Source organism: Cavia porcellus, unplaced genomic scaffold, assembly GCF_034190915.1.
Source record: "Cavia porcellus strain 051 isolate PalLab524CR breed Dunkin Hartley unplaced genomic scaffold, mCavPor4.1 scaffold_18, whole genome shotgun sequence".
In the NCBI taxonomy this organism is placed as follows: Eukaryota; Metazoa; Chordata; class Mammalia; order Rodentia; family Caviidae; genus Cavia; species Cavia porcellus.
The window spans coordinates 70,225,910-70,245,350 of record NW_026947501.1 but is presented as its reverse complement, the minus strand read 5'-3'; the positions used below and the strand labels follow the sequence as shown (position 1 = coordinate 70,245,350).

The window sequence follows — 19,441 nt, the reverse complement described above, 5'->3', positions numbered from 1 at the left end:
GTTCCCCATCACCGGCCTCGCGCCCCGTCCTCCCCGCTGTGGATCGGGCTGCTTGGAGTGGGCCTCGTTTGCCAGGCTGGCTCTTTTGGCTTTATAAGTCCCCTTCCCACACACCTTAGCCATCCTCTCTTCGGAGGCCTGGCCGTCCTGGGCTCCCTGCCAGCTTCTGCCCTGCCCTTTAAGCTCAGCGACTCTGTAGCTAATCTCCAGCCTCCTCTGCCGCCGCCCCTTCTGCGCCACTCCTGCTACACTGACCTTGGCCTTTGGTCGTGTTGTTCCCTCTCTGGGAGTGCCCTTCCTTGAGCTCCTGGCATGCCAAGGTCAGGGGAGCCCCCGGTCCCGCCTGAATTTTCCTGTGTTGCAGGCCGGTCACCCTGCTGTCTCCTTTCGAACCTCTGTGCTGCCTCCCAGAGCAGAAGGGGAGGTGGGGGAAAGTGTTGGAAGCAGCCTCAGCCCCGACAGCCACCCAGGGCTGCACCCGCCTAGTCAGTGTTGTCTCCTCAGGCAAATGACCCACCCGCGCCACCTGGAGGCGAGGCTGTGGGCCTGATGCGACATGGTCTTAAGGAGGGGCAGGTTTGGGGACAGGTGCAGTGGTGAGGACCGTGCCTCCACCGAAGGTTCCTTGTCTAACGGGCCGGAGACCTAGGCAGTGGAGAAAACTCCGGCTGTGACACACTGGAGGTGTGGAGGCTGTTGTAAAGTCTTACACTACCAGGTCTGCCGTGCCCCCGGGTATCTCTCTGCTCCAGGCTTGGGTGTGCGTAACTCTGGAGCCGCCTTAACCAATTTCCTTCTTTTCAAACCATCTGTGGCTCTGGCTGGCCCCCTCTCACAAGTTCCTCCTATCCTGGCTTCCCTGGGCCACCTGTTTGCTCCTCTGGACCCTGTGTCAGCTGCTGCCACCTGTGTGTTCCAGACCTATCTTCATATTAGTTTTTCCCTGTGCTGGTTTTTTATGTTTGTTTATTTGTTTGTTTTCTTCCAAAAAAACCCCTCCCTTCCTGGTCTACCTGGAGAATTCCTGTTTGAACTGTGCAGCCTGGCACCCACGTGACTGCCCTTGGGGCCTCCCTAATTGCTGGATTGGGTGTTCTGTCATCTGTGCACCCCATGTACCTACACACTGGTGTGGTTTTTTTCCTCAACTGAGCTTGCTGCAGACTTGGGACCTGGGGTGGTCAGGGCTTCAGCTGGCTGTGACCGGGGCTCTGCCTCCTGGGTAGGGCTCAGGCTCATGATGCTGCTTGCCAGGTAAGAGGAACATGTGCAGAAATGCAGGGGAGAGTTTGCAGGCTGCCCCAGCCTGACCAGGAAGGTGGAGCTGGGCTGCTCTGCTGGCATATGGGGCTTGAGGCTGGGACAGGAGGATGGTTCCTAAGGCACAGGCCAGCAGCGATGGCCAGCCTCTTTCTGCAAGCCCTGGGGATCCCATTTCAGCCCTGCCCTCCGCCTGGAGTTTTCAACCAAATGGGGTCCTTCCTGGGAGAGAGAGGAGGTTACTCTAGGGTGCCCCAGTTCTCCTTTCCTGCTGGGGTGGGGTCACCCTGCAGGGCTTCTGAAATTGGATTCCCTTGTGTTTTACTCTTTGTTGCTGTGCAGTCTTGGCCAAGAGGCTTGACCTCTCTGAGCCGATGCGTCCTGTACAGATGGGGCGGCAGCTTTTGGCTGGGTTGGTGTGGGGATTGGAGGTGTGTTCTCTGGACACAGGTAGGACTTGATACAGGGCCCCGGAGAGGAGGAAGCGCGTGTGAGTTGTGGCAAAGAGATGCTTTGGTGTTGTCGCAGGGCATGTGCCCAATTCCGGGCCCCTTTTGTCTTTCTCTGGCTCCCAATGGAGCTGGTGACCAGAGGAGCAGTGGAGGCTGGGTCCGAGGGGCTGCACTGCAGCCCAGGCCAGACCTCAGGCTCTGTGACCCTGGGCATGAGGCTCAGCCTCTGTGCCATCTTCTGGAGGGTGGGCGTGAGGGTTATATAAGGAGAATAGCTGCAATCACTTCGCCTCCCACTCCTGCCGCCTTCTCCCATTTTAGCTGTGCGGCTCCCTTAGGTAAGGAACACGTGGGCACCTGCGGGGGGGGGGGGGGGAGCCCCAGGCAGAGCGGGCCCAGCAGAGGTTGCCCCACAGCATGCTGAGCCCAGTGCTGGCAGCAGTGGTGGCCCTGGTACTCTTGGGATCTAAGGCTGGGTGGATAGAGCACCTGCCGTGTCCTGGTTGTGGCCCTGAAAGCCTCCAAGAAGGTTTTCCCAGGGCTGGGTGTACAGCACAGGGACATGGGTCTGTAAGGGACAGGGTGCAAAGTGCTGGCAGGGATTGGCCGGGGGCTGTGTCCACTGTGGTGCTGGGGATCTCAGAGTGGACAGGCTGCTGCTCTTGTCTTGGGTGTCAGCATTTGTTTTCAGAGTGGCCATGTCATCTTTCTTTCTTTCTTTTTTTTTTTTTTTTTTTTGTCTTTTTCGTTTTTTATCGGTACCAGGGATCGAACTCCCGACCGCCTGTTTGCAAGGCAGGTGCTTATGCCACTGAGCTAAATGTCGTCTTTCATAGTTATGATAGTTTGCAAAGTATGTAAGCACGTCCATGCCAGGGCCCAGCCAACTCTGTGGCTCACCCCTTGTTTTTATAAATAAAGTTTTATTGGAACAGCCACACTGTTCATGTAGTGCTGGCTGTGGTCACTTCAGCTCTGTGCTGGCAGAATGGAGCCACCACAGCAGACCCTGGAGGGCCAGAGGCTTTTCCTTCCCAGCCCTTTGCAGAAGTGGGTTGGTGTTCTACGGCCCGTGCTGTCTCTGAACCCCCTGAGCTGGTTCCATCCTTGAGAAAGGTACACTTGTCTTCTGCCTTTTGGCAAGAAGCACAGAGGGGTCGCACAGTTAGTAAGTTCAGGGCAGGAGTTTGAGTCCAAAAAGCCCACCTCATCCCCAGGTGATGTCTATTTCTTGTTGTCTTCTCACTGAATTTTACCCGGTGATATGTACAATATCTAGCTTAAAATTTACCGACAATTTCTTAATAGCTCAGTACAGGATCCACTCTTAAACTATTTCATGTGAAGTGCATAGAATTAATAATGGCTACTCTGCTAGCCTTTTAAAGCTCACAGCTCGGTGGCATCAAGCAGCACCGCGCTGCTGTGTAAGCACCACCCCCAGGTACCTCCAGACATTCCCAGCATCCTCAGCGGGCAGGGCTGGGAGTGTTTTCATAGGCAAAGCAACATCAGCTGCATGCTGGTGTGGTAGAGAAGGTGTTAAGTCAGCCTGGGGTTCGGCGCAGCCCTGCCTTTTACCCCCACTCCTGTGCTGGCATCTGCACCACTGGGGACTCTCTAGGACTTCATTCCTCACTTTGGGAGTGGGGACAGCTCCAGGGCCAACTCCAGCACTGGGCAGTGGGCAGTGGCTCTGGGTGGAGTCCCTTCGACAGTGCTCTTAGTTGACTCTCTGTGGTCTAAGATGTCCCCTTTGTCCTTTCTAGGACTGGAAGCATACTCGGGCCCGGCACAAGTCCAGAGTCCCTATCACAACCTTGGGGATCCAGAGACTGTGTGGGGACAGCCCTCCTACCCCTCTGTCCCTGTGGCCCAGACTTGGCTAAGGAATGAAAAGGGTTCTATGTGCGCCTCGGGCCGCTCTTTGTGGCAGTAATGCTCTTGTGCCTGCCAGGTCAGGGGATGTGCTGGCCTGCGGCTTCTCCCCCAGGCCTTGTTGAGTTGAGGGTTTGGGGAAGGATGCACGCCAGGGAGTGTCTTGCTTCCCGTGGACTCGGCTGGGCTGGCCAGCGTGGCTTCCCCTCTGGCCCCAGGGGCTCTCGGCTCTCTCCTCCCTGGCTGCTTCTGGAGGCCAGCACTCGCCTTTTACCTGCTTGTTCCAATTCTAGATTTTATTTAATGCAATTGCAACGCACATCTTCCACGGAAGCAACTCTTTCTTTTTCTCCCCATTTCTTTCTCCTTTATAAAAACCTGCAGTGAAATTCATGTAGCATAAAATTAATCATTTTAAATGTGTACAATTCACTGGCATTTAGTAAATGGGTAACATTGTATAATTTTTACCTACCTCGGTTTAGTTCCAAAACACTTTTACCACTGACACAAAGCTGTACCCACCAGCATTTGCACCCATTGCCCCTTGTCCCGCCTCTCACACCCCAATCTGCATTCGGTTCCTTTTCGGGGCGTGTCATGTAAATGGGACCTGTGGTTCATGGCTCTTTGTGCTAGGGTCCACACTTCCGTGGTGTTTCGCAGGTTCGCCTGTCTGGTAGTGGCTGTTTGACTCCATTCCTTTTTAATGGCTAAGTCCTGTCCCCCCTTGGTGTTCGCACATCGAGCTCCTGCCAACCCTTGTGAAGTGTGTGCTAACGTTGCCACTGTCCCTGGCTTCTTAGGTGGTCAACCCTCCTATCCTCAGACAGCTGCGAATGTACCCGCCACACCAGGTGTTCTGACTTGTTCTGAAATCCTGGCAGGGGTGTGAGGGCGCCTGCGGCAGGGGTCAAAGTTGGGGAAGAGGCAGCTGGTGTGGCACCCTGGCCGCCTTTCTGCCTCCTCTTGGAATGGTGGCCTCTCCTGCTCGGAGCCTCTGTCTGCTGTCTGCTGTCCTAGATGCTCCTCACCTGCCCTTTCCTCGCCTGGCTTCTGCTCCCCTTCTGGGAATCAACAGCCTGGGCCCTGAGTGAGAAATGAGTGGGGTTCAGAGACTTTCTAGGAGAAGCAGAAAACCTGAAAAGTCTCAGGAGTAATTTTAATTTATTCCTTTGACCTGTTTCTTTATCTGTTTGCTTATTTATTTTTATGGTACAAGGACGACACCCAGGAACTTGCACGTGTGCGGCGAGTTCTCCACACCTGGCCACATCCCTAGCCTCCTAAAATGCATGGTGCTGAGCTGCCAGGGCGGCCTCAAACCTGCGATGCTCCTGCCTTAGCCTCTTGAGTCGCTGGAAATATAGACGTGCTCCGAGTTTTTACTTTTCTAAACATGGCTACTAAAAAGTTTGGAATTCTGTGCAGGCACGCACAGTGCCCTTGTGGGCAGTGCTGCAGTGGCCTGCAAAGTCTCTGAGGGCAGGCACGCCTCTCCGAGTTGGGGGCACTGGGTTGGCACCTGGGCTTTGCCTCCTGTTGCGTGTGTGACCTTATGCAGGGGAGTTCAGGGTGTTGTGCTACGGTTTCCTCCTCTCAAGAAGCCCGGGTTGGTGACAAACGATGACAAGGCACAATTGTTCCTAGCAGGCCTGCTTGTGTCCAGAGCCCCAGGAAGGTGAGATACGCCCACCAGAGCCACTTGCTTTCTGGGTGAGGGGACCTGCAAGCCACAATCTAAGTGGAGCGCAGTCAAGGACATACACAGGAAGTCATGTGGACTGTCCCTCAGGAACAGCCTGGTCCCTGGCTGTGAGCCATCAGGGAGTCCACGCAGCTCCTTCGTGCCAGCCAGCAGCCACAGCGATCCTTTGGCATGGCCCGAGAGTGGTCCGTTCCGCTGAGTGGTTTCCACTGACAGTTTCTGCCTTCCCCATCCTCGGTGACATTCATCACACCAGTGCTGCAGGGTTTGGAGCCCCGGGTTCGCTTTCTATGTGCCTGGAATCCAGGAATCCAAAGGCCTCCGTGGGCATCTCCCAGTATGGGCACAGCTGCTGCTGCTTCCCAGCCTGGCACTGCCCCATGGATGGGCAGATGGATGGCTGGACGCAGTGGTTCTGAGGGCATGGCACGGGCTGCTCGCTTGTTTTACACAATTTCTCTGCTCCCCCAATCTGCTGCCTTCCCTAGCCTGGGAGGGGACTATGGATCAAGGTCCCATCCAGCCAGGATCCAGGAAGGGGACCAGCCCCTTCGCCCTGGGAGTGCTTTGTCTTGTGGGGTCTCCGCTTCGTGTGCTGCAGGCGGAGAGCTGCCTGAAGAGAGGCAGCCCTGGGTGCTGCAGGGTCCTCATCCGTGTGCACAGCTGTCTGCAGGTGCCTGGCAGTGTGCTGCCCCCCAAGGGTGGGTGGAGGTGAGTTGTGCTCACGCAAAACAGATCCAAGCCCTGGGGAGGCTCATAACTGTTTTGGCTGTGTCCAGATGTCCCCCCAAACCTTGCGCAGTCACAGGTGGGGCTTTTCGGAGGTGGCTGGGTTTGGAGTATGTGATGCTGGGATCCAGGATGTGCCACTGGGATTCAGAGTGTGAGTGCTACCTGCCCTGGGGGTGGGGATCCTTGGTGAGGTACAAGGGGCAGATAAGGCTTCCCTTCTGCTGCCTCCTGCCCGCTCTGCCCCCTGCCATGCCACCTGGCCGTGGAGCCAGCCAACTTTGGAGTGAAACCTCCATACACCGTGAGCTTCATAAACCTTTCCTCCTTTAACTTAAGGGTATTGGATTATTTTGTCTCAGTAACATGAAAGTACCCAAGACAATCATTTTTTAATAGTGTGAATTTGTGATGCATGTATGTGGTATTCATTTTGGGGAATTGATGGAATTGGTTCAGCATACAATGTGTCCTGATCACTCTTGGTCCCTTTTACCCTGACCCCCCCATCCTCACCCCATATCCCAAGAGTCTGCTTGCTTGTTTCTCACCATCTCCTTTGTTTTAGTCATTTATTTATATGTTAGGTTTCTCGTGTGAGAGAAACATATGCTGTTTAACTTTCTGAGTCTGACTGGCTTCATTTACCATTACGGTCTCAAGTTCCATCCATTTTCCTGCAAATGACATGATTTTATTCTTATGTATGGCAAAATAATACTCCATGGTGTATAAATCCTGCATTTTCTTTGCCCGTTTGCCTGTTGATGGGAAAATAGGCTGTTTCTACAGCTTAATTATTGTGAATTGTGCTGCTGTGAGTCTGGTGTGCCTGTATCACTGTAGTGTGGTGTGTTTAACCTTGCAGGAATACATCCTGGGGAGGTTTAGTGCAGTCAAATGGAATTTCTATTTTTAGTTTTTGAGGATTCTCTGTACTTATTTCCATAGTGGTTGTATTAATTTACATTACTACCAACAATATAGAAGATTCTTTTTCCTCCTACATTCTTACCAACCTTTGTTGCTTTTTGTGGGATTTTTTGGTGGTGGTGGTTGTTCTGTGTTTTTTTTTTTTTTTGAGACAGGGACTTGCTCTGTAGTTCAGGCTGGTCTTGAACTCACTGTGTAGCCTAGGCTGGCTTTGAATTCACAGCAGTCCTCCTGTCTCAGCTTTCCAAGTGGTGGGAATTACAGCTGTGGGTCACCACGCCCAGTTTAGGTATGTTAATAGATTTCACTGAAATAACTGTTTTGCTGTGTCTCCCTTTCTGGCATGTTGTTAGCCTCAAGCATATACAGTAAAATTTTTTTTTTTAAAAAAAACAAAAACCAAGAAGTATAACCCTGTTGGCCTGGGGTTCAGGTCCTCTTGGCCTCTCCCAGATCATTTCCTCTCTCCTGTCAGAGGGCCACACCCCCCTCTGAGCATGGCCCTTCTCCCATGCTGCCTGTCTGGATGCCACTGTGTACCCCTAGGTCCCCAGGAGAGGCCGCTGGCATGGTCTGTAAATGCAGATCGCATGGATGAAATCACAGAGCTGGATTCAGAAGGGAGCAGCCCGGGCACAGACGTGGGATACAGGAGCTGCTGCTGCTGCCCTCTGGCCTGGCCAGTGCAGGCTTGAGCCACTCCTGCCACCTGCCCTGCTGTGCCTGCGACCAAGCCCTGTGTGGCTGCTCTGGAGCACGAGGTGGGTGTGGGTCACGAGCAGATCTTGGCTTTCAGTCTCGGGTCCCAGAATGTCGGCGGCAGGAGGGGCTTTAGCAGGACCTCAGGGTGTTGCATGGGACACGCAGTCCCCTCTGGTGACACTCAGCCGGCAAACCTCAGAGTGTGGGTCTCTGGTCCCACACACCGGGTTGTTGTGTCAGTCCAGGGGCCATTTAGGGGCCCTCTGGTAACCCTCAGTTTCCCTCTCTGTGGATGGGGATATCTTTCCCCAACAGTGCAGCCTGCTTTTAGTTTATGGCCGCAGGAAATGCTAGAAAGCTCTTCTTCTGGACCCACATGGCGTCCCGGTTCATGGTGGCCATGCTTACTAAGTTGGCCTTATTTTCCTTTTCTCCCGACTGGCCCTGAGAACGTGCTTTGGAAGACAGACCTCTCCGGACTTGGCGGGGCTGCCTGGCAGGGCTGGGCAGCTGGGCAAGTGAGCTCGTTAGGCTGGCGGTAATTGGATTTCTGCAGCCAGGCTTGCAGCCTTCCAGGCTCCAGGCTCACAGAGCTTCCCTTTGCCAGCCAGATGGCTTCATTGAAAAGGGCGTGGTGGCCCCGTGCTCCCTGACCTGTTTCAGCCACTGGGCAAATGGGTGCTTTCCTGGTGTGACCCCGCCCTCCCCGAAGCCTGTCCTCTGGGCTGAGCCAGGATCATGCAGCCTGTGTGTGCCAGAGCCTGGATTTTTTATAGAGAGCTTCAGCCCAGTGGTACAAACAAGTCCTAGCTAGGTGTGTGCACCTGTAATCCAGCACTTCGGGTGGGATTTCACAGTCCCTGGGCCCTGGAGTGTAGCTTCCCCTCATTTATGTTGAGTAGAGAAGGCTGTGGGTAAACATAAGAGGGGTGTGACAGGGAGGTCTGGAGATGTCTCTGTGTCAGTGCCTAGGCAGGGGTGTAGGCTGAGCAGTCCGGAGGCCTCTTAGCTGATGACTGCAGGGCCATCAGAGCCTTTTACATTTTTTATTTATTTTTGTTTTGTAAGACAGTGTCCTACTGTGTAGCCTCGGGCTGGCTTCGAACTCTTGGCGGTCCTGCCTCAGCCTCGTGAGTGCTGGGATTACAGGTGTGCACTCTTACCCCCTTATCAGAGCTTTAACACCCATGCCAGCAGGAGTGCCCTGGTGTCTGAAAGTCCCCACCCTCTGTCCCACTTTGGTCTGAGGAACTGACACAGGGGGGTCCCCCAAACACGATGGCCTGTCCCACTTCCGGTGGGAAAGCCAAGCTGGAGACCTCAAATCCTCCATCCAGCATGCTGTAATGGATATTTTTGTAGAAGGCATCCTTTCATGATTAAGTGAGTAATCAGTTCGCTCCCATTTACTGGAACCTGAGAGGAAAAAAAAATGATAGGTTTGAAAAATGACCCATTTAAATAACTTCAAATCGCCAGCGAGGTGGTTTTGCTGTCTAAATTAAAAGAAAAAGAAGCTCTTTGGGGTCCTTGCCCCAGCTTCTCTGCCACCACAGTGTTTGGTTCATTCAGTGCAAAAGACGAATAAAGGACAGCAGCTAACAAATAAGGTGGCGGGTGGAAATCCTGCGGGGCCGGTAACGTGGGGTTAGAGTGGGTCATGGGGTCCAGTCAGAAGCTATCAGATCTGGAAAACGTGTGTCATCCAACTGTTGTAGTCAGGGGTTCCAAGGAGGACAATTACATACAGGACACATAACTTATAACATTATTTATAATGGTCACCCAAGGAGTCATACACCAGGGAAGTGCAGGAAATCTGTCCACAGCACTAAAGACTTAGAGAAGCCAGCTGAGGGCCTGGATCACAGGGCAATGACCTGCGTGAATTCAGCTGAAAATCTAGACTAACAATGACTCACACAAGTGTATTTCACGAACCTGCTCTGGGAAGGTCCAAAGATCAGCAGTGGAAGCCAGAAAGTCTGTGCCAGCAGAGTGAGGGTCTGTGCTAGCAGATTGGGGGTTCCGCAGTGGAGCCAAGAAGCAGTGCTCAAAATAAGGCCCAGGGCTGCCCTGAAAAGTGCCACAGCCATCCTCAGTGACAACGAGGTTCTAAGCTCCTCCAACAATAACAGCCAATTTCATATCAGAAGCTTGCGTGACAGCTTCTTCTGGAGAGTGAACAACACACATCTTCCCTTCCAGAGCCAGGAATTGATGCTCAAAGTAAGGAGCAGAACTTCCCCAAAGTGAACCGCAGCCACTCTCAGCAACAAGGTCCCAAGCTCCTCTGATGATAACAGCTGAGTTCATATCAGGGGGGCCAGCATGAGAAGCTCCTCCAAGAGAACCAGTGGCTCCAAACAGCACCACTTAGGAGAACCCACAATGCTACTCTTCCTGTCCAGGTCTCCTTTTAATGCTGGCCGCAGTCCTCAGGGGGCTGTCCACACTCAGCACCACACTGATTCAGTTCAGCTGGTGTTAAGTTGGCCACCGGTTACCAATGCGCCACACTAATTATGCACACCATGAGCAAGTTTGGGGTCTGGAGGGAACCGTTTCTAATAGATGGGGTTTACTCACCGTGACCTCATATGGTAGGAAGAGTGAGCTGCTTCTCAGGGGTCTTTGGAGTCTTTTTTTGTTTGTTTGCCCCCAGTACTGGGCTTCTAATCAAGGCCTTCACATTGAGCTACACTTTGTCCCTTTTATTTATTTTTTAATTTTGAGCCAGGGTCTCATTAAGTCAGTAAGTTGCCCAGATTAGAACGTGTGCTCTTCCTGTGTCAGCTTCCCGTAGTGTTGAAGAGATTATAGGCAGGTACCTCCATGCCCAGCAGGGTTATCTTTTTTTTTTAAAACTGGGAATTGAACTCAAGACCTTGCGCTTGCCAGGCAGGTGCTTGTGCCACTGGGCCATATCCCCGGCTCAGCATTGTCTTTTGTAAGGACGCTAATGCCATTCACCAGGAGAAATTCCCATGTATCACCTACCTTCTAACAGTATTCCTTTGATGATTAGACTTAAATGTGAATTCTGTGGTGGACATTAACATTCAGACCATAGTAATGCCTACAGGAAATGTACCTTAGATTCAAAGGCACAAAAGATGGTTTTCCCATCATGCAAAAAGCAACCGTTAAAAGTGTAAATACTGACATTAAATAGAATAGACTTTAAGGCAAAACTGTTATGCGGGGTAAAGAGCAGTGTTTTATGAGGCTCAGACCATCAGGAATACATAACAATCACAGACAGATTTGCACCCAGGCAACAGCACTTACCTGCAGAACACAAAGCCCCAGAGAAACAAAGACAAGAGGGGAAAATTCAGCTGGCACAGCTGGGGACCTCAGCATTGACTCTCAGGAAGGGGCAGAGATGATTCGTGAGGAGGCAACCAGTGCCTTAGTTACTTTTCTTGTTTTGGGGACAAATACCTGACACCCATAAATTAAAGCAAGAAAGGTTTATTTCAGCTCGCAGTTTGTAGAGATTTCATTTGGCTGACTCTAAGGCCGGGAGTCATGGCGAGGGACTTAGTAGAGAAGAAACAGTCCATGGTGAGGCAGGCAGGAGGCAGCGCCTTTCCCTTTTATCCCATCCACGCCGCAAGCCTTTTGGGTGGTATCACACACACCCACGATGGGGTTGTCCCATTGTCCACACAGATTATGCTAAAGCAATCAGTGCACTGATTTAGTTTTCACACCCTTAATCCATACCCACACATCCTTGGGCTACATGCACACACACTAAACCCAGCCGCCTCTGAAAAGCCCCACCTATGGCGGCAGGAAGCTTTGGGGGGACATCTAGACCCAGGCCATAACAATGTACAAAACAGTGGCGTGATGGTTTATTATTATATTATCTAACGTGTCTGAACCTGTGATGCTTAGTAGCTATAAAATGGCAGTTCTTTATCTCTAATAATAGTGTTTTAATTTGCAGTTCCTTTTGCTGGGATGAGCTTAACTTTAAAATGGAAAGTTGGGAGGGGGCGCTGTAGTGGACACAGTCATGGCAGCTGAGTATTGGTGGCCTTGGTGGCCTATGCAGTGACATTCACACGGCACTTCTGTAGCTGGAAATGCTTGGGTGTGTGTCACTGAAGGTGGCAGGAGGTCCCTGGCCCAATGCAAGTACACACCTGCATCTCAGGTCTAGCTGTGGGGCCCACAGAGGGCTACCATTTGGGTGCAGGTCATTTGCATTAGAATAGCATTTTTCTTAGTTTAACATGATTACACCTGGGTAAAAGCATGAGGCTCCCTCGATCAGCCCCCGGAGCCTCATGGAGCAGCTGATCATCCCTGGGCCTGCGTGTCCCTGTGTTGGCCTCTGCCTGTCAGTGTCTCGCTCCTGTGTCTGTCCCAGCCTGAGTGTCCTCAGGCTTCTAAGGCAGGGATGGGAAACTGGAGACTGCGGGACCCTGTGGACTGAGCTGAGCAGATGCAGAGGGTCTCTGAGCAGGCTGTGAGAGTCCGTGTGCTCTGAGCATCTGGGTCCTGCCTGTGCCTGCGCCTCCTCCTCAGTGGCTCTGGAGTTACAGGGAGCCCTTGGCAGGAAAAGCAGCTGAACTGATACGGGGCGCTGTCTCCCTGCGGCTTAGGCCTGGCTGTGTGTCACCCAGCACTCAAGGGGCTCCTGCCCCACCTGGTACAAAGTGCAGACCTTCCTTGGCGGTGTGTGTTTGTGTGTGTGGCCTTGAGACTGGATGCTCTGTGCCTGCTGCCCTGACAACTTTGGACTGGGGGCGGGGCTGGCAGTGCATTCATTTCTCCTGGTGCTGGAGGCTGAGTGTGACTGAGATCAAGGGGTGGCCAGTTCCCTACCTGGCGAGCGCTCTCTTCCTGGTTTGCAGGGCCACCTTGCTGTCCCTTCCTATGACGAGGATGCAGTGGACGCAAGCTTGCTCGTGTGTCTTCTCCTAAGGTCACCATCCTCACCATCCTCCTACAGACGGACCCCTCCCCCGCAAACCCTGACACAGGGCCTGCCTGGTTCTCCACAAAGGAGTTCTGGAGTCCCATGCTTCTGGATTTTAGCACTGATCCAAATGCTCCAGAACTGGAACCGGCTTCCCTGTGCTCATCCTGTCACTAGGTGGCCCACCCCCCTCCTTGGGCCCTCCCCTCCCATCCCAGGGCAAGGCAGGGACTCCGCACCGCCCTGTGGGCACAAGCCCTGTCCCACTGTGTGGCTCTTGCCTTGCAATCTTTATTCCTTGTGAGGCAAGGACTGCAGGGCTCAGGTTTGAGGCTCCTAAGCTTAGTGTGGGCTCGGGGAGCTGCAGCATGGATGAGTGGGAGGCTGAGGGACTGCAGGAGTGATTAATGAACAATGTTCCTCTGCTCTCCCTGCCCCAGTGCTGTGCCTGGCTTTGCGTGCCTGTGTTGTACTACTGTCCAGAGTCCACTTCTGATGTCCCCTCCTCCACCACCCTGGTCTCCTAGGCTCCCAGGTGCCGCTTAGGCTTAGCTTCCCAACTGTGCAGGAGCCGTCAGGACACTCAGGCCTAGCTAGCATGAAGAGGAGTCTACACACATGTGCACCTGCAAGGCCCCTGCCCTCCCTCCTCCCATGCGCCTTGGCTGAGCCCCTGGAGGCTGTAATCATGTCACCTGTTAGGTCCTGGCCCCTCCCTGCCTCTCAGCATCCCGGATCTCTTTACAGGACCTGCGTTTTCTACAAGACACAGGACATGTGTGCGCACTGTGGCCCCTCGATTCCCCAGTCCTCCAGGCTGCTTCCCAAGCTGCATGCACATGGCAGCGCTTGGTGGGTGGTGGTTAAGCATTGTCCTAGCACATCAAGCCGGGTCTAGAGGCTGGTGCAGAAAGGATGTGGAGACCACAGAAGTTGCTCTTTGCTCGTGGTCACCGGCCACGCCTGCCTGTTCTTGCTGGTGTGGTTATTGTAATCTATGACTCAGCAGCAGAGGTGGGGCTGAAACAATCCGATGGTTGGGGCCTTTTCTGGAGGTGCTTCAGAGGCCCTCCCACATAAATAGAGGGGGTTCCGAAATGATGCAGGGAGTTTGCCAAGAGCCAGCAAGGAGCAGCTAAAGGAGCAAAGGCTTTGTATTCGAGTGAAGACTGGAGTACGTTGTTGACCTGCTTTACATTGAAGAGGGGGAAATCATAAGTCCAGGAACTCGGGCACCAAAGTCACGCGTGTAAAGTAACTGTCTCAGTTGCTTTCCTCATCGCTGACACACACAGTTTTAAAGAGGAGAGGTTTATTTGGCTGTTTTTGAAGTCTCAGCTCCTGCATGATCTCCCAGCTCCAAGGCAAGAAGTGTACAGTGGAAGGCCCTGGAGAGGAGAGCTGATCAGAGGGCAGGACGCAGAGGGGGAAGGGAGGGAACTGCACCTTCCAGATCACACCCGCCATGATCCCTCTTCCGATCAGGTCTCACCACCTCAGCAAATCAGCTCCAATCCCCCCACATCCCATCACCATCCCAACAGTGGCACCTATGAGTGCAGGCAACTTGGGAGGGGGCATCTAGAGCTAAACCAAAACAGCCTGTGAGGTCTCTCTCCACCTAGGTAGGGGCAGCCCTGGGTGAACTGGCCGGCTGGAGCTTAGGTCCTTGTCCTATACATAAGGTTCCTCTGGCCTCGCTGGCGGAAGTGTCTGAGCCACTCCTGGCTCTAGCCTCAGGTCCTAGCCTAATACCTGGGAGCCACAGAGCAGAGCAGGTGAGAACCCAGACACTAAGGCCAGCCCGCCTGGCTGTCACCCCCGCTGCCACGTGGTAACTGTGTCATGTTAGCAAGGTAATTCCCCTTCCTCCTGGGACAGGGGCATATCTTCCTGTGGGCATATCCATGTCATAGGCTGTGGAACACCAGGTAATCTGGATACTTTAGAACAGTTCCTGGCACACATGAGAGCTATGCAGTGATGCTTGTTGTATTTATTACTTGGTGGATATTTGTTGAGTTGTATCCGATTCTGTCTGAGGTAAGAATGATTACGGGGCTGAATTCTTGCAAGACCCGTCTCACCCATCCCTGCCTCAAAGGGTCTCTTCTATTCAACTCCACATCTCCTATCCAACCTCACATTTTACAGTAAAAAGCTAAACAAAGGGGAAAAAAACCTACTTGCCCAGAATACTCCAAAGAAAATTTTTCTGTTTTCTGAATGTTGATAAACAGTACTCCTATATTTGATGAGGATTTTATGTGGGCTCTGAATATGTTATAAGTAGCAATTTTATCTGGAATTGTTTATGTTTTGGGGTAGGGAATTAAAGTAGGTTGTTTTCTGATGATATTGGAAGAGTTTCACCAACTGGAGTATTTTTCATTTTTATTGGTACCAGGGATCGAACTCACGACTGCCTGCTTGCAAGGCAGGCGCTTATGCCGCTGAGCTAAATCCCCAGCCCCCAAACTGGAGTATTTTTAAATTACCGTTTAATGGAACTGCTGGGGTGAACTGGGGTGGTTAATTATGTTGAACCTGTCAGTATTGCTGGATGTCTTTTGTGGGCATTCCATGCCATGCTGGTCCTAGGGGGAACAAACACTCAAGGTTCTTTGGGCAGCTGGAAAGTGGCTGTGCCAGACAGACCCAGAGGCACTTAAAGCTTTGGGTCATGGGCCATCCTTTCTTTGAGTCTAGTTTCCTTCTGTGTCCTCCAGAGAGAATAGTGTTACTGTTTTGAGGTGGATGGTGAGGAGCTGTGCCCAGCACCCCGCCTGGCACAGAGCAGCTTTTTAAAAAATGGCAGCTGTTGGTTTAGCTGTTGCTTGGAGGCCTGACTTCCCTGGTATGCCTGTTTTGGGGCCACCCTGGGGCTACTTCCTGGGCCTTGTTCTCTGACTGGCACAGTGGGCAGGGTCACCACCTGCAGAGGAGGGTGTGTGTGTATGTGTGGTGAGAGCCCCATTTCCTGTGGGTTTGTGGCTTTGCAGTGTTTTCCCTCTGACAGTGCCTGTGGGGTTTCAGGCAGGACTAGGAGGCATGTGGTGGTGAATGGGGCAGGGTCTCTTGGGGTGGGCTCAGCCTTCCTGCCCCCTTCCATCCACCTGGGCTCTGCGCAGCTGCATTCACTGAGTGCTTCCGGAGGTGGGTGCTTTCTGTTCCTCCTTCACCTCTCAATCACCATGCAGAGAAGAGGAGGAAGCCCGGATGTGGAGAGGTTAAATAGTCATTGCAGGGTCAGGTTAGTGAGTCTGGGCTGGGATGGGAGTTGTGCCTCTTTTCAGGTGGTTTCCATCCAGGTGAATAGAGAGCGAGGCATGGTGGGGGTGTGGGTGGGGGAATGGCATGCTTTCCCTGAAGCAGCTTCATGTGGACTGCTGAGAGAGCAAAATGTTTCAAAAGTCTCCTGTGTTCCTCCCTTCTGAGCATAGCATTCTGGCTGGCTTTACTTTTTCCTGGGAACGCAGTGCACCAACTTTGTAACCTGATTCTTGTAGATGTAGCAATCAGTCCTGAAGTCTTTTCGGCCACTTGCTGGCTTTGGGGCAGTTTCTTTATCCCAGAGAAACAACTGATAGCAAATGAATGACCAGGAGTATCCCAGGCAGGCAGTGGTGGTGTGGGGAGACAGCTGTGACAGTGCCTGTGACATGAAAGGGACCTAGCCAAGTACAGGAGGCTGTGAGGAAGGAGGGAGACCTGCATTTGGGTGGGATGAGGGCAGGATGCAGGGGACTATAGAGTAGGGAAGGATGAGCTGCTTAGCTAAGGGATCCAGGTCTCTCAGTTAAGAGAGGAAACATTATTAAAGGATCCATTTTTTTGAGTACTCATCAAGGGCATGGCTAATTATGTTGAAGGTGGGGCTTCCTTCTAGTCCTTGAAGTCCAGGAAAATGGGTGTGGCAGAAGGCTTGCAGCAAGCTGGAAAGGGAGGGAAAGGCTATGTTGACTTTAAAGCCAGGCTGGAAGTGAAACCTGCTGGACCGGAAGTGAAGCTTGGCACACTGGAAATGGAAGTGGTTAGTGTGTGTGTGGTGGGTTTAGGTCTCAGCTCTCCACTTTTTGCTTAAAATTGTAGAATTGAGGGCTGGGGAATTAGTTCAGTGGCATAAGTGCCTGCCTGGCAAGCACAAGGTTCTGAGTTCTATCCCCGGTACCCCCCCCCCCAAAAAAAATGTAACGTTGAGAAGACTTGTTGGGGCTGGAGGAGTAGAGGCGTGGGCAAGGGGACAACCCGGTGCCTGTGCTGTGCCTGGAGTCAGGACAGAGCCCAGGTCGCAGTGAAGATGCTGGTCTTGATTGGGTAGTGGCATTGCAGGTCCACAGAGAGTTCTCTAATGACCAGGGAATGCAACCATTGTAAGTACGACCTTTACTTGTGTCAATGAAAAAGGGGGCTCCTGTGCCTCAGAGCCTGCCTGGATCCCTTAATTTGTGTGTAACTGTGAGACTCAGAGAGATGACACAACTTGAAGGTTGTAGAGGGATCTGGGATCTGACTCAAGATCTGACAGTATATGATCCAGGGTGGAAGAGCACAGGATTGAGCGTTAAGAGGCTGGGTTCAAATCCTGTTCCTCTTGTACTTCTGAGTGAGGCTCGCCCTCTTATGAGTGCCTTATCCCATCTGTACTTGGGGAGGTTTGCCAACTGTTTCTGTTTGGTACAGTTGACATCTTTCCACCAATGCCTTCTTCCACACCAAGCTCCTTTGTGGTTTCAGATGCCAGCGAATGTCCAGGCAGGGTCAGTGTACGTGGCAACACAGTAACAGGCACCAGGCCTTTCTGGCTGAGCAGGCTGACAGTGCTGCTTTGAAATTTACCCAGTGGGGTGATACTGCAAAGGAAGTCCAGCGGCCAGGCAGAGATATCCTTAGATGTCGTGTTCCGTGGGAGCTGCGATGAATTATCCCTGCTGTGAGCCTTCCTTTCTTTATTGGTAAACATAGAGATGATATTATCTAGCCCTAAATGCTTTGACCCCACTGCCTCATCCTGAGTCAGGGTGATGGAGCACAGCACTGCTTCCCCTTTCTGCAGAAAAAAAGAACTCTCAGTGATAGGAATGAAAAGGGGAGATAAGGAGCTTGGAAAATAGATTAAAATGTCTAATACAGCTTTAATGGGAGCTTTAGGGTTTCTTCCTTGTCTGTATTCAGTCGGGCTGTGAGTCCTGTTTAGTTTTGTCTCCCAGAATATTCATATCTATATTTCACTGCAGCTTCTGAGTCTTCTATTGGACAGAGGTGCTTTGGGCTCTGCACCGTCCTCTGTCCCCAGGCCGTCTTCCCCAGGCAGCGTTCACCTTGATCCCGAAGTGCTTGCTCTGAAATGCGTGGCTCTCTGACTTCTCAGATCTCATGGTTCCTTCTCGCTTAAGGTCAAATTCCCGCCTGTCAGTGACCTATAATCCTTTTTTCTCATTAGGTCTCTGACTCCAGGGCATATGATGCTGACTGTCAGCCTAAGGTACCACCTGAGGGAGGTGAGCTCCAGTGAGATTAATCAGTCAGGGACCTGCAGGGTTTGCCCTCTGAAGTGCGTATCCTGTGTCAGGTTATAGGTTTGTTTGGGGAACTTGAGACATGGAGAAACTTTTATTTTATTTTATTTTTTTAAGGAGAAACTTTTAAAAGCAAAAAGAAGTATGTGCAGGTGGTTTTGAATCAAAACTTCATTAGTTCCAGGACTTATGGTAGGTGATGGTTGTGTGTATTGAGTATCAAATGGCTGGGTTTAGGTTGGACTGCCTGTTACTAGAAAGATGGTCTCATACACGTGGCATAACTGCAAAGTTATGGTTTTGTTTATTTATGTATTGTTTTGGGATTTTTTTGTTTGTGTGTGTGATTGTTCTTGTTATTAGGCAGTTATGTGTGTGACTTTCCCTTTGTGGCTCCTTGGTTGCATGTTACTAGGTTTGACATAAGTGACTCCATGTTGATTCTGAGAGCTTTTGCGCTACTCCACTGAGTAGGGTACCTCATCCGCTAGGAGAAATTTCAGTCATAGCCCTAGGGAAAATGTCAGAATTATCTCTGTTGGAAATTGAGGCCCAGAGAGCACAAGGGCCTGGATAGGTCAGGATGATCATTGAGTAAAGATTCGTTTCACCTTTTTACCTTCTTTCACAGTAGATCTTGGGCTTCTATTACTTTCATTGGAAAGAAGATTCTGGGCCCTGACTCTTGAGTCTTTTCAAATGCAGAGAGAGCCAAGTAGGCACGCTGTGACTGTGGGAGTGTCATTCTGCCTGGCCACAGCTGAGCAGAGCCACACTGGGTGAGTCCCAGCTGAGATCACTGCACATAGTGTATCAGCTCTGAATGAGGTACTGGGAACCCTTATTGCCTGGGATCTCAGTTCTACTCCTAATTGCTACTGCGAACACTGAAGACTGTGTGCAGAGTTAATGAAAGTGTAGTAGAAAGAAAAACAAGGGCGACCATCTGGTCCCCGCCATTCTCCAGCCTTTGATTTCAGTGCTGTTCAGTCTCTGTCCAGAGGCAACAAGTATGCAGAAATGGTTGATGTTGACAGATATTTCAGTTTTCGTGGAGCACAAAGGGAGCCTACTTTGCAGCTCATGTATTTGTGCCCTGTTTCTGTCACACAGGAGCTACGACTTCAGGGAAGTTCCTTGTCAGTCTGAGGCTCTGGGGCCTCAGCTGTACCACCCCCAAGCCGGAGGTGGGGGCCAGGCAGGGAGTTTGGAGTTTACTTTCAGGGCAGTAGGTGAGCCCAGGGCAGTTTGTGAACATGTTTTACTGTTTTCTGGTGCTCAGAACAGCAGTGATAACTGCTACCATGTAGGGAGGACACTG

At 51.9% G+C, this 19,441-nt stretch overlaps 1 protein-coding gene across 10 annotated transcripts in view; it reads left to right on the top strand.

The window, feature by feature from the left end:
* Jakmip1 (janus kinase and microtubule interacting protein 1) overlaps positions 1-19,441 on the top strand; it is a 109,086-nt gene that overhangs the window by 1,000 nt on the left and 88,645 nt on the right. The window contains exon 1 of one of the 10 annotated variants that reach the window (XM_063230191.1): positions 1,128-1,254. The exons of 8 other annotated variants lie outside the window; for them this stretch is intronic. The gene's annotated coding sequence lies outside the window, so the exon portion shown is untranslated. Of the gene's footprint in view, positions 1-1,127; positions 1,255-15,831; positions 15,855-19,441 lie in introns of those variants that run through there. One more of the 10 variants, XM_063230192.1, reaches the window with a different exon arrangement.